The sequence below is a fragment of the Solea solea genome, chromosome 7 (assembly GCF_958295425.1).
Source record: "Solea solea chromosome 7, fSolSol10.1, whole genome shotgun sequence".
NCBI lineage: Eukaryota > Metazoa > Chordata > Actinopteri > Pleuronectiformes > Soleidae > Solea > Solea solea.
Window position 1 is genome coordinate 2,580,414 of NC_081140.1, and position 12,815 is coordinate 2,593,228.

The 12,815-nt window shown below is 46.9% G+C and overlaps 1 pseudogene; it reads left to right on the top strand.

Moving 5' to 3' along the window:
• Window positions 1-2,649: 2,649 nt before the first annotated feature.
• Window positions 2,650-3,673, top strand: LOC131463048 (uncharacterized; annotated as a pseudogene).
• Window positions 3,674-12,815: the final 9,142 nt, after the last annotated feature.

Consider the following 12,815-nt stretch of genomic DNA (forward strand, 5'->3'; position numbering starts at 1 on the left):
TGGAGGTGATTGAGGATTATCCTCTCCAGTGCCTTCATCAGGTGTGATGTCAGGGCCACAGGTCTAAAGTGGTTAAGCTCCTTGGGGTGCGATATCTTGGGGACGGGGACCACACAAGAAGTCTTCCACAACGTGGGGACATTCTCCAGACTCAGACTCATGTTGAATAGGTAGCAGACGACCTTGCAGAGCTGGTCTGCACAGTCCCTGAGGAGTCTGGGGCTGATGCCATCAGGACCTGTGGCTTTCCTTGGGTTTATTTTCCTCAGCTGCACTCTCCCCTCCTCCACCATGATAGTGAAGGGAGGAGAGGGGGGGTCTAGCAGAGATGGAGGTGATGGTGAGGGGCCCAGAGGTGTTGGTGACAGGGAGGGGGGGAGGGGGATGGGGACAGGAAGACAAGGGGAGCTGGGTGTTTGCAGGTCAGAGCACAGGCCGGAGTGGGAGGGGGTGTGAGCGGCGTCGAAATTATTTGAAAAACAGGTTCAGGTTGTTGGCCCAGTCTCTGTCTTCAGGAGCAGGGTCTCTCGTCCTGGCCTTGCTCTGCCCAGACATGGCTTTAAGTCCCCTCCAGACCTCCTTGGCGTTGCTCTGCTGCAGGTGGTCTTCCATCTGCTTCCTGCAGTTGGCCTTGCACTCCCTGGTCTTCCTTCTCAGGTCCCTCTGCACTCTCCTCAGTTCCCCTCGGTCTCCAGATCTGAAGGCTCTCCTCTTTTCCAGCAGCAGAGCTCTCATTTCTGAAGTCACCCAGGGCTTGTGGTTGGAGTAACACCGCACCATCTTGGTGGGCACATAGGTCTCCTCACTGAAGTTCAGGTAATCTGTGAAGTGTCCCAGGACACCGTTGAAGCCACCATTACCCTGTGGGTCACAGACCACCTTCCATATTGTGGTGTCGAAACAGTCCCTGAGCAACACTCGTCTCCTCAGACCACAGCTTCACACTTCTTTTGGTGGGGGGAAGTTGTTTCACCATGGGAGTGTAAACAGGACGGAGGTGGACGAGGTTGTGGTCTGAACGACCCAGCGGGGGGAGGGGGGAGGAGGTGTAGGCACCTGCTGTGTTTGCATACAGCAGGTCCAGGGTTTTATTGTCTCTGGTGGGGCAGTCCACGTATTGATGAAAGTTGGGGAGAGACAGGGAAACGTGGTTAAAATCCCCAGAGATGATGAAAAAGGCTTGGGGGTTGGCTGTCTGTAGCTGCGACATGACACCGTGTAGAAGCTCGCAGGCAGCAGCGGCATTGGCCGAGGGAGGAATGTACACATTCAAAGCAATAACATGTGAAAACTCCCTCAGCAGATAGTACGGCCGCATGCTAACTGCTAATAACTCAATGTCCCTTGTACACCGCTGCTCCTTCACGTCAATGTGTCCAGGGTGGCATCACTTGTTGTTGACAAACATCTCCAATCCCCTGCCCTTTTTCTTACCACTCTCCCGTGTGTCTCTGTCGGCTCTCACGAGTTGAAAACAATCCAGCTGTACCAGTGAGTCCGGGGTGAGATCAGTCAGCCAGGTCTCTGTGAAATGAATGAGACTGCACTCACGGTACTCCCGCTGTAGCCTCGTTAGCACCGCCAGCTCTTCCGACTTGTTCTGAAGCGACCGCACGTTCCCAATGACAACAGATGGAAGGCATGGTTTGTGCCGTCTTCTCCTTTCACAACGTTTAACTCCGGCTCTGCATCCCCTCCGTCTCCTCCGAAGTTCTGCGGGGATGTCCAGTCTCTCCTCGGGTGTTAGCCTAGCGTTGCTAGGCGCTAACAGCTGATCCCGGGTGTAAACAACAGCACCGTGTCTGAGCGTGTTCGCCGACACGGAGTTTAAAGGTCCGCCAAAACATAGTGAAAACAATAACAGAAGTCTCACCAGCGTCACGTCCAGGGTTGGACGTACACCAGATCGACTACTGAACATAAATAAACAATAAAAAAGCACTAGAAGTGCCCATAGTTCACTTCTAGTTAGAAGAAAGTACGGAGCTGCTGCAACAGGCTGCCACTCAGGCGGCGCCATCCTAACAACAACTTTTAAACTCAGAAAAAACTGAGGTCATTATACTCGGCCCTAAGATGTGTTTCCTTTAATTAACAGCTCTATATTAACTCAAATTAATCTATCCTTATTAACTGGATATGTGCCCCAAACGTTTAAAATAGCAGTTATTAAACCCCTTCTCAAAAAAGCGACCCTTGACCCAGATATTTTAGCTAATTACCGACCTATATCTAATCTTCCCTTTGTTTCTAAAATCTTAAAAAAAGGCAGTTGCTAATCAATTATGTGAATATTTGCGCATTAATGGCCTGTTTGAAGATTTTCAGTCAGGTTTTAGATTAAACCATAGCACAGAAACAGCGCTAGTTAAAGTTAGTAATGATCTTCTCTTGGCTTCAGATAATGGTCTAGATTCTTTACTTGTCCTGTTAGATCTTAATGCTGCATTTGACACCATTGATCATAATATTCTACTGCAGAGATTGGAGCAGACTCTTGGTATCACAGGTGCTGCCCTCTGCTGGTTTAAATCATACTTATCTGATAGATTCCAGTTTGTTCATGTTAATGATAAAGCTTTACTACAAACAAATGTTAATTGTGGAGTTCCACAAGGCTCAGTGCTTGGGCCTATACTTTTTACCTTATATATGCTTCCTCTAGGGAACATTATTAGAAAGCACATCATACACTTTCATTGTTATGCAGATGACACACAGCTATATTTTTCAATGAGGCCGGATGAAATAAATCAGGTTGTTCAACTCCAGGAATGTCTCAGAGACATTAAGTCCTGGATGACCTGTAACTTTCTACTTTTAAACTTTTATACTCGGCCCTAAACACCTCAGAGAAAAACTTTCTGATCACATTATCACTTTAGATGACATCACCTTGGCTTCCAGTTCCACTGTGAGGAACCTTGGAGTTAATTTTGACCAGGGAATGTCATTTGATTCACACATAAAACTAATTTCCAGAACAGCCTTCTTCCACCTGCGGAACATTATGAAAATTAGAAACATTCTGCCTTTACAGGATGCTGAAAAACTAGTTCATGCTTTTGTTACATCTAGATTAGATTACTGTAACTCCTTATTATCAGGATGTTCCAACAAGTCTGTTAGAACCCTTCAGTTAATTCAAAATGCTGTAGCACAAGTTCTGACAGGAACTAGAAAGAGAGACCATATAACTCCAGTGTTAGCTTCTCTACACTGGCTCCCTGTACAGTTTAGAATTAAATTTAAAATCCTCCTCCTCACGTACAAAGCACTTAATGGTCAGGCCCCTTCATACCTGAAAGAGCTAGTCTTATCTTATCACCCTAACAGATCACTTAGGTCACAAAATACAGGTTTACTTGTGGTTCCCAGAGTCTGTAAGAGTAGAATGGGAGGCAGAGCCTTCAGTTACCAGGCTCCTCCTCTCCTGTGGAACCAGCTTCCAATGACAGTTCGGGAGGCGGAGCCTCTCTCTGTATTTAAAGTTAGACTTAAAACTTTCCTTTTTGATAAAGCTTATAGTTAGAGCTGGTTCAGGGAAACCTGGACCATCTCTTAGTTATGCTGCTATAGACCTAGACTGCTGGGGGATTTTCCTGTGGTGCACGCACATTCACTCTCTCACACTCAGGGTATGAATATGACTTTTTATATGTCATTAACCTTGTCTCTTTGTCTCCCTAGTTTGTGTCTTTCCTTCCTTCCCTCTCTCTCTCTCTCTGTATTCTCATCTTGCAGGTTCCGGGATCAAGATACAGTTTTCGAGGCTATCCATATCATACATATCATCACGTGCTATAATTAAAAGTCGATATCATTGACTGCATAAACTTGTAACTTGATACAGTTGTTGTGTATCTGCTCCTGGTCTCTCTCTCTTCTGTCTCTACCTCATCTCCCTCTTGCCCTTTCTCTCCCCCCTTTCTGTCCCCCACCTCTCCGCTGTCCCCCATTTTCCTTTCACCCCAACTGGTCGAGGCAGATGACCGCACATCTCTGAGCCTGGTTCTGTCAGAGATTTCTTCCTGTTAAGAGGGAGTTTTTTCTCTCCACTGATGCTTAGTGCTCATTGTGTGAACTGTTGGGGTTCTCTGCTCTCCTTGATGTTGTCTATGTACAGTGCCTTGAGATAATGTATGTTATGATTTGGCGCTATACAAATAAAATTGAATTGAATTGAATTGATGTCCTAATCATTAGCATCACAGTCAAATACTTCATGCCCAAAGCTATGTCATTCACACACTATTCAAGCACATCAGGTAAAATTGACTGTTGCTGACAGGTGGGTTTCAAATATAGGCCAAAGTACAACTTACCAGCTGAACTAATGGGGGCAATACATGAATCTGATTTTTTTTGTCCAAGTCCCTCCCTTGCCATAAATAATAAATTATAAAATGAAAGCTGCGGGCCATACAAAATCTCACAGAGAGACATGCCTGTGATAAAGCTTATAATACGATCATCTGATCCAATAGATGTTACAATGTGCGTATCATTTGCATTTTAAAACCACAATACTGAGCTAGCTAATAACAATGTAGCTAGAGCTGAAACAATGCATCGATTAATCGATTATAAATCGATAACTAAATTAATCATTAATCAACTATTTTGATAATTGGTTCATCGGTTCAAAGGTTTTTTCATGATTAAACAACCCTAATTCAAATATAATGTTTATGGTTTTAAGACCCCCTATTCTGTTTCGAAGAAGCTATGGAGTAGCTTCTCCGAAATTTCAACTTGCATAATTAAAAAAAAAAAAGAAAAAGAAAATCCCTCATTTTGTATAAATAAATCTATTTTCTTTGTTTACTCGGTTTGTGCTGGGCCGACGAAATTCTGAATGGTAAATGGTTTGTATTCATATAGCGTTTTCTAGTGTCAAGGACCACTCAAAGCTGCTTCACACTACAGTTTTGCCATTACCCATTCACTCACACTTTCATACAGCACATTTTTCTATCACTCTCACATTCACACTGTGTGTGTGTGTGTTTGAGACTTTGTGCACTTTGCTGTTCTGTGCTCACACAAAGTCACAGACACACACACATTGCACACAAAAGGACTCACAAACGAGAATGTTGGGGCTGTGTATGGGAGGGTTCCCGTGAACTCTGTAATTCCCTGCCATGTGACAATTGCGAAGTGGTGCACTGACATGGCAGATGAAAAAAAGGAAGCTTTAGTACAGAAACTTAAGACTTAGTTGAAGGATGGCACAGTTGCAATGACCACAGACATGTGGACAGAGAATAATGAGAAATGAGTTACTTGATAATCACATGCCATTTCATAGGTGAGGATAAGGAACTGGTGAATAAAACCCTGAAAACTACAATGTTCCCTTTGGAAGAGGCAAAGATGGGAGAAAATATCAGACGGGAGATATTGAAACTACTAGTGACAAAGTTTGGACTTGCCGCTTCCTCTCTCATCAACATTGTATGGGTGACCAACAGCTCTTTGTCTCTCTCTCTCTCTCCTCTGCCTCTTGATCCATCTCTGGATTCCCTTGCTCTCTCTGACTTGACCTTGTCTGTTGATCTATTTCTCCCTCAGCATCTCCTTCTGCCTGACCCTTCAAGATACATAGAAACACAATGAGTTGAATTAATAACTGATCAACATACAGGCTAATGCCATGACATTAGCAGAGGCTGTACTTCCTGCGACAGCTCAGGAAGTACAACCTGCCCCAGGAGCTGCTGATCCAGTTCTACACAGCAATAGTCCAGTCTGTTCTCTGCACCTCCATCATCGTTTGGTTTGCATCAGCCACCAAACAGGACAGAAACAGACTGAATCGCACCATCAGGACTGCAGAGAGAATCATTGGTGTTAAACTGCCCATCATCCAGGACTTGAACACATCCAGAGTCAAGAAACGGGCAGGTAGTATCTCTGCAGATCCATCACATCCCGGAAATAACCTGTTTGTTCTTCTTCCCTCTGGCAGGCGTTACAGAACACTGTACACCAAAACTGCTAGACACAAGAACAGTTTCTTCCCCCAGGCCGTCGCACTACAGAACACTTGACCAAGTTTATTTGGTTATTTGTTTATTTGTTTATTTATTCACTATCTGCACCTTATCGTTTATATATACTGTATATATTTAAAAAATAAACCGGACCTCTGGTCACCTTTTTTATTCACTGTTGTCAAATATATGTTAAGTTATGTTAATGTCTATGTTTCATGTACAGCGTGTGTTTGAAAAACCGGAGTCGAATTCCTTGTATGTGTTACATACTTGGCCAATAAAGCTGATTCTGATTCTGATTCTGATTAGCCTCACAACAAAGTAATTGTTTTCTCCCAAATATTTTGAAGTTGCACAGATTACATTTTGGGCACATATGTGACATAGTTGCAATTTAAAGCCCTGAAAAATATTACTTAATTACTTAAATTAAAGTAATATTAAGATGCTATTGAAAATATTTGGGTTAGGCTAATTTGGCTTTTATATAAATATCTTTCTCTACTTTCTAATCATTACTCTCAATGAAAGTTAAATGAGTCTTATATGGTGCACCTTGACTGAAATGTTTCATATTGAGTTCCATAAAATTCCAAGACTGTCTGCATCACAAATGACTCTATCCTGTGAAATCCTTTAGACTCACTTTTCTAGTAGAGGTCTCTCTCCTCTCACTGTGATGGTAGCCGAGGGTGCGCTATCGAGTGGGTGTGGGTTTGGCCAGGATAAATCAGAGGCAGCGTGAAAATATGGACATAAAGGTTTATTCAGGCTTGAGGGAGAAAAAAAATCAAGCATTAAGTGTTCGTGCGCAAAATTCAAATAAATCAATAAAATTAAAAAGGAACAAAAATAAATCAAAATTCGGCACAAAGTCCAAATCCGCTCATCAACCAAATACTCCGAGAGTCACAGTGCTATCACACAACATCGTCAAGACTCACTGACATAGACTGGACGCACAAACATATAGCAGGTGGCCAGCACCATTTACACTTAAGGGGGAACATATAACAAGTAATTAATACACAAATAACAAGACAGACTCTAAACCAAAGTACATGTTCTAAGATGTCAAAAAGAGACAGATTTACAAAATAAATACAAAACAGTTCACTCTCTTGCCCATGAAAAAGGACACATCACAGAGGGGGTTTGATCAAGACCCACCTCTGTCATCCCCATGGTCATAATAACTGTGGACTCAGCCAATTAGGCCCGGAACCAAATAAATGTTCACGTTTCTGGACGGCTCCTTTTCGCTGCCGGACAGACGCGGCCAGACTGCGGACCACAACAACACCTCCGGCGCAACCGGTAATCCATGTTACATGCTTATTTTATGCTCCAGTTTGCGCACCTGCTAGAGCACCTTAACTGTCCACCATATCCCGAATAATCCTGTGCGTCTCCTCTTCTGCAGATGCGCACCGCAGCTGCTCCGCACTCGCCCGCGGCAACCGCTGCATGAAAGAGCGCGGCTGCTAACGTCCTTGTATAAGAGTGTGTGTGTGTGTGTGTGTGTGTGTGTGTGTGTGTTCAATCAGCCTGGAGGGCTTCTATGTGCGGTCGCTCCGTGACCGTCACACCCCCCCCCCCACCTCTGGTCTCGCGCCGGCAGGCGGGAGAGGTAGTCAGCAGGGGCATTGCTCCGCCCAGGGATGTGCCGGATTGTGAACCGATACGGCTGCATTGACAGGTACCAGCGGGTAATGCGGGCGTTTGAGTCCCGCATGCGGTACATCCATTGCAGAGGCCGATGATCTGTCTCCAGGAGGAACTCGCGGCCCAGGAGGTAGTATCGGAAGGCATCAAGTGCCCATTTCACTGCCAGACACTCCTTCTCGACCGTAGAGTATCGCGTCTCCCTCGGAAACAGTTTGCGGCTGATGTACGCCACTGGATGCCTCTGGTCTGATTCACCCTGGAGAAGCACTGCACCTACACCTGTGTCAGAGGCGTCCGTCTGTAGCACAAATGGCTCTCCAAAATTAGGACAGTATAGTAGAGGCTCATTACACAGTGCATTCTGAATGTCTTCAAAAGCCTTCCTGGCCTCTTCGGACCACTGCACCTGGACCGGAGAGTTCTTACGTGTCAGATTGTGCAACTGCCCTCACAGAAAAGTTGGGCACAAATCTTCTGTACCATCCAGCCATGCCCAGGAACGACCGTACCTGAGTCTTAGTCTGAGGCAAGGGGCATCTCTGGATAGCCTCGAGTTTCTGCACCTGTGGCTTGATGACACCCCCGCCAATCACATAGCCCAAATACTCGGCCTCCCTCTTGGCAATGGCACACTTAGTAGGGTTTATAGTGAGACCTGCGGACTCAATCCTCCCCAGAACATCCTTCAGGTGCTTGACATGGTCTTCCCATGACGCGCTGTACACCACAACGTCATCAAGGTAAGCTGCCGCGTAGCCATTGGTGCCGGTCAACACCTGATCCATTAACCTCTGAAATGTTGCGGGGGCTCCATGCAGCCCAAACGGCATCTTGCAGAAATGGAAGAGACCCCAGGGCGTCCGAAACGCAGTCAGCTCCCTGGCAGCATCACTAAGGGGAACCTGCCAATAACCTTTTGCAAGGTCCAAGGTGGTTACCCACTTTGCAGGTCCCAGAGAGTCAATGAGGTCATCGATTCGGGGGGTTGGATAAGAGTCAAATTTAGAGACAGAATTGAGATATCGGAAGTCAACGCAGAACCGGAGGGTCCCATCTTTCTTGGGCACCAACACGACAGGGCTGCACCATTCACTCTTAGACCGTTCAACAATGTCCATGGCTAGCATCTGGTTGACCTCCTTCCTCAACCCGTCAAGAAGCCGCTCGGGGATGCGGTGGCTCATGCGTCGGGGTGCTGCACCTTCACCCAGGGTGATGTGATGGTTTACCAGCTTGGTGTGCCCTGGCTGCGCCTGGAACAAGGCTGGATCACAGAGATGTTTAATGTCCATTTGCTGAGCAGGGGAAAGATGGCTGAGGTCAAGGGTGCCCTCTGTTGGTAAAGGTAGGTACTGCTCCTCCACCTCATCCTCCTCTGGCACACGTCGGATCATGAGCACCTCAGCACCTGTACGTTCCCGCCACTCCTTCAGGAGGTTGATGTGCAAGACCCTTCTTGAGTGCCTCTGCCCCAGTTTTGCGACCTCATAAGTTGTAGATCCCAGCTTACGAGTAACCTCAAAAGGGCCTTGCCATTTTGCCAACAATTTACTGGACTCACTTGGCAGCATCACCAGCACCTTGTCACCTTCAGCAAAACTCCGAGAACGGGTTCTCTGGTCGTAATAGGACTTTTGACGCTGCTGTGCTTGTTCGAGGTTCTGTTGCGCCAGTTCCGACATACTCTTCAGCCTCTCTCTCATCTGCAGAACATATGAGAGGATATTCTGTGGCTGCGGTAAATCCTCATCGGGCATCCAGGTCTCTTTTAATAGTGCCAGGGGTCCGCGCACTTCACGGCTGTACAGCAGTTCGAAGGGTGAAAATCCAGTAGAAGCTTGCGGTACCTCCCGGTACGCAAAGAGAAGATAGGGGAGCCAGTTGTCCCAGTCTGCACCAGTTTCACTCACAAACTTGCGTAACATTTGCTTGAGAGTCTGGTTGAACAGCTCAGTCAGTCCATCGGTCTGTGGATGATAGGGTGTAGTCCGTATGCCCTTTATCCCTAACAGCTTGTAGGCCTGCTTAAGGAGCTTGGACATAAAGTTGGACCCCTGATCAGTGATTATAGCTCTAGGAAACCCCACCCTTGAAAACAGCTGAACAAGACATGTGGCTACAGTTCTAGCCTTCACTGCTTTCAGAGCAAAGACCTCAGGGTACCTAGTTGCATAATCTGTGATGACCAACATAAACCGGTTCCCAGCTTTACTGCGTTAAAGAGGCCCTACCACATCCATCCCTAACTGCTCAAAAGGGATCCCTACTACAGGAAGTGGCTCTAAGGGGACCTTTGGGGGACATCTGCTAGCTGTTTTCTGGCATTCGGGACACGTTTGGCAAAACTCTGCAATGTCTTTGGCCATATTTGGCCAGTAAAAATAGCGGTCGATTCGGGAGATGGTCTTCTGTCTGCCTAAATGGCCTGCCCATGGGATAGAATGGCCTAGGTGAAGGACTACCCCTCTAACCTTCTGGGGAACTACGATCCTCGCCTCTGCCCCTCCGCCTTTATACAGCACACCATTCTTAATGGCAAACCCCTGTCTTGAAGTTTCTTCCCCATCACCGCTGAGCTGCTCTGCCTGGGTCTGCAGGTATAAGGGGCCAGTGTCTGGGTCTTGCTGCTGCATTAAGCTCATATTTTGGGGGATCTCTAAAGGAATCTCCAACCGCTCTGGACAAACATCCTCCTGACCCTGAGCCACCCCAAACTGAAACCTCCCGTCTTTTCTGTCCTTTGGTTTTTCTGGTCTTCCCAGGCTGGGCTTCAATGTCTGCATTGTGGAAGGGCAGTACAAAAAGTGGTGATTCTACCTCACTCTTCTTAGCCATGGCCCGTGTCACTGTCATATTACACTCCCCTCCCACAGACACTAAATCCAGCAAAAGGGGAAAATCTTGGCCCAAAATTAACTGATATGGCAAATTATCCACCACCCCAACCTCCAGTAAGCAAGTATGTCCCAAAACCTGTACATACACACTTGCAGTTGGATACACCCTTTTCTCCCCATGAACACACTTCAATTGGGTCATCACAGAGTAGTTCCTGAGCTGTATTGGGACCAAGGCAGACGACACTAAGGACTGCATGCTGCCTGTATCTACCAGTGCCCTAACCTCCCGCCCATTCAAGACTACAGCATGACAAGGGAGAGCTACAGGTTTCTTAGGGGAACTAGACCTAGGTACTGTGCATATGTTGGATTGGTTGGCTGGGTTATTGGGGCATTTCGGTTTTATATGACCTTCCTGTCCTCACTGGTAACACACTGGTACTTTGGGGCCACCCATTTTCAGTGCAGGGTTCTGTTTGAACGGAGCACCCCTATCAACCACTGATGTTCCCTCACTGCTGGTTTTCCTCACAGGTGGAGTCTGTCGGTGGGCTCTAGTTGAGTCTCTACCCCCTCTCCACTGAGCATATGTCCAGCCCTGGGCTTTCCGTCGGGCTGCCACAAAGACATCTGTCAGAGCAGCAGCATCCGCAGCAGTTGCCGGGTTGCATTCCCTAATCCACACCTGGAGATCGGGAGAAACCAAACGCAGGAACTGTTCCAAAATAATCATCTCCCCAATGTCCTCTTTGGTGCGGTGTTGTGGTTGAACCCATCTGTGGTACAGATCGCGCAGACGGACGTACAGCTCCTTCGGGGTCTCCTCCTTGCCCACCTCAGCTCCTCGAAACTGCAGACGGCAAGTCTCCTGGTTGATGTTATATTTCTCCAATATGGCCTCCTTCAGCAGTGCATAAACGAGGGCGTCATCCTGGTCCATATTAACATAAGCAGCCCTAGCCTTGCCCGTCAGGAGGGGCGCTAATCTAACTGCCCAGTCAGTTGTCGGCCACTGACACGCCACTGCAATCCTCTCAAACATCACTAAATAGTGTTCAACATCATCAGTGTTACTCAAACATTGCAGTCTCGGTTCTCTCTCTATCGGAGCTCTACCTTTGACTACTTGGCCGGTGGCTGCAGGCTGGGACGCATCTTGGGTGACCTGAGTTAATTCTGGTTCAGGACCATCTTCGATTTCGCCTCCAACGGCACCGCTCTCCAGGGGAACAGGTCTCCTCTCGGTGGGGGCACATTTCTTTGGCGCCATACCATCCACAGCAGAGGGCAAGCCGAAAAATCCACCAGCTCAAAAAAAAGAAAAAAATACTCACTACTGTCCTCTACTGGCCATCCCACCACTGCCACCAGTTGTGATGGTAGCCGAGGGTGCGCTATCGAGTGGGTGTGGGTTTGGCCAGGATAAATCAGAGGCAGCGTGAAAATATGGACATAAAGGTTTATTCAGGCTTGAGGGAGAAAAAAAATCAAGCATTAAGTGTTCGTGCGCAAAATTCAAATAAATCAATAAAATTAAAAAGGAACAAAAATAAATCAAAATCCGCTCATCAACCAAATACTCCGAGAGTCACAGTGCTATCACACAACATCGTCATGACTCACTGACATAGACTGGACGCACAAACATATAGCAGGTGGCCAGCACCATTTACACTTAAGGGGGAACATATAACAAGTAATTAATACACAAATAACAAGACCGACTCTAAACCAAAGTACATGTTCTAAGATGTCAAAAAGAGACAGATTTACAAAATAAATACAAAACAGTTCACTCTCTTGCCCATGAAAAAGGACACATCACAGAGGGGGTTTGATCAAGACCCACCTCTGTCATCCCCATGGTCATAATAACTGTGGACTAAGCCAATTAGGCCCGGAACCAAATAAATGTTCACGTTTCTGGACGGCTCCTTTTCGCTGCCGGACAGACGCGGCCAGACTGCGGACCACAACAACACCTCCGGCGCAACCGGTAATCCATGTTACATGCTTATTTTATGCTCCAGTTTGCGCACCTGCTTGAGCACCTTAACTGTCCACCATATCCCGAATAATCCTGTGCGTCTCCTCTTCTGCAGATGCTCACCGCAGCTGCTCCACACTCGCCCGCGGCAACCGCTGCATGAAAGAGCGCGGCTGCTAACGTCCTTGTATTAGAGTGTGTGCGTGTGTGTGTGTGTGTGTGTGTGTGTGTTCAATCAGCCTGGAGGGCTTCTCTGTGCGGTCGCTCCGTGACCGTCACACTCACTCCCTGTGCTCCTCTGCCCTGAATCCTACAGGT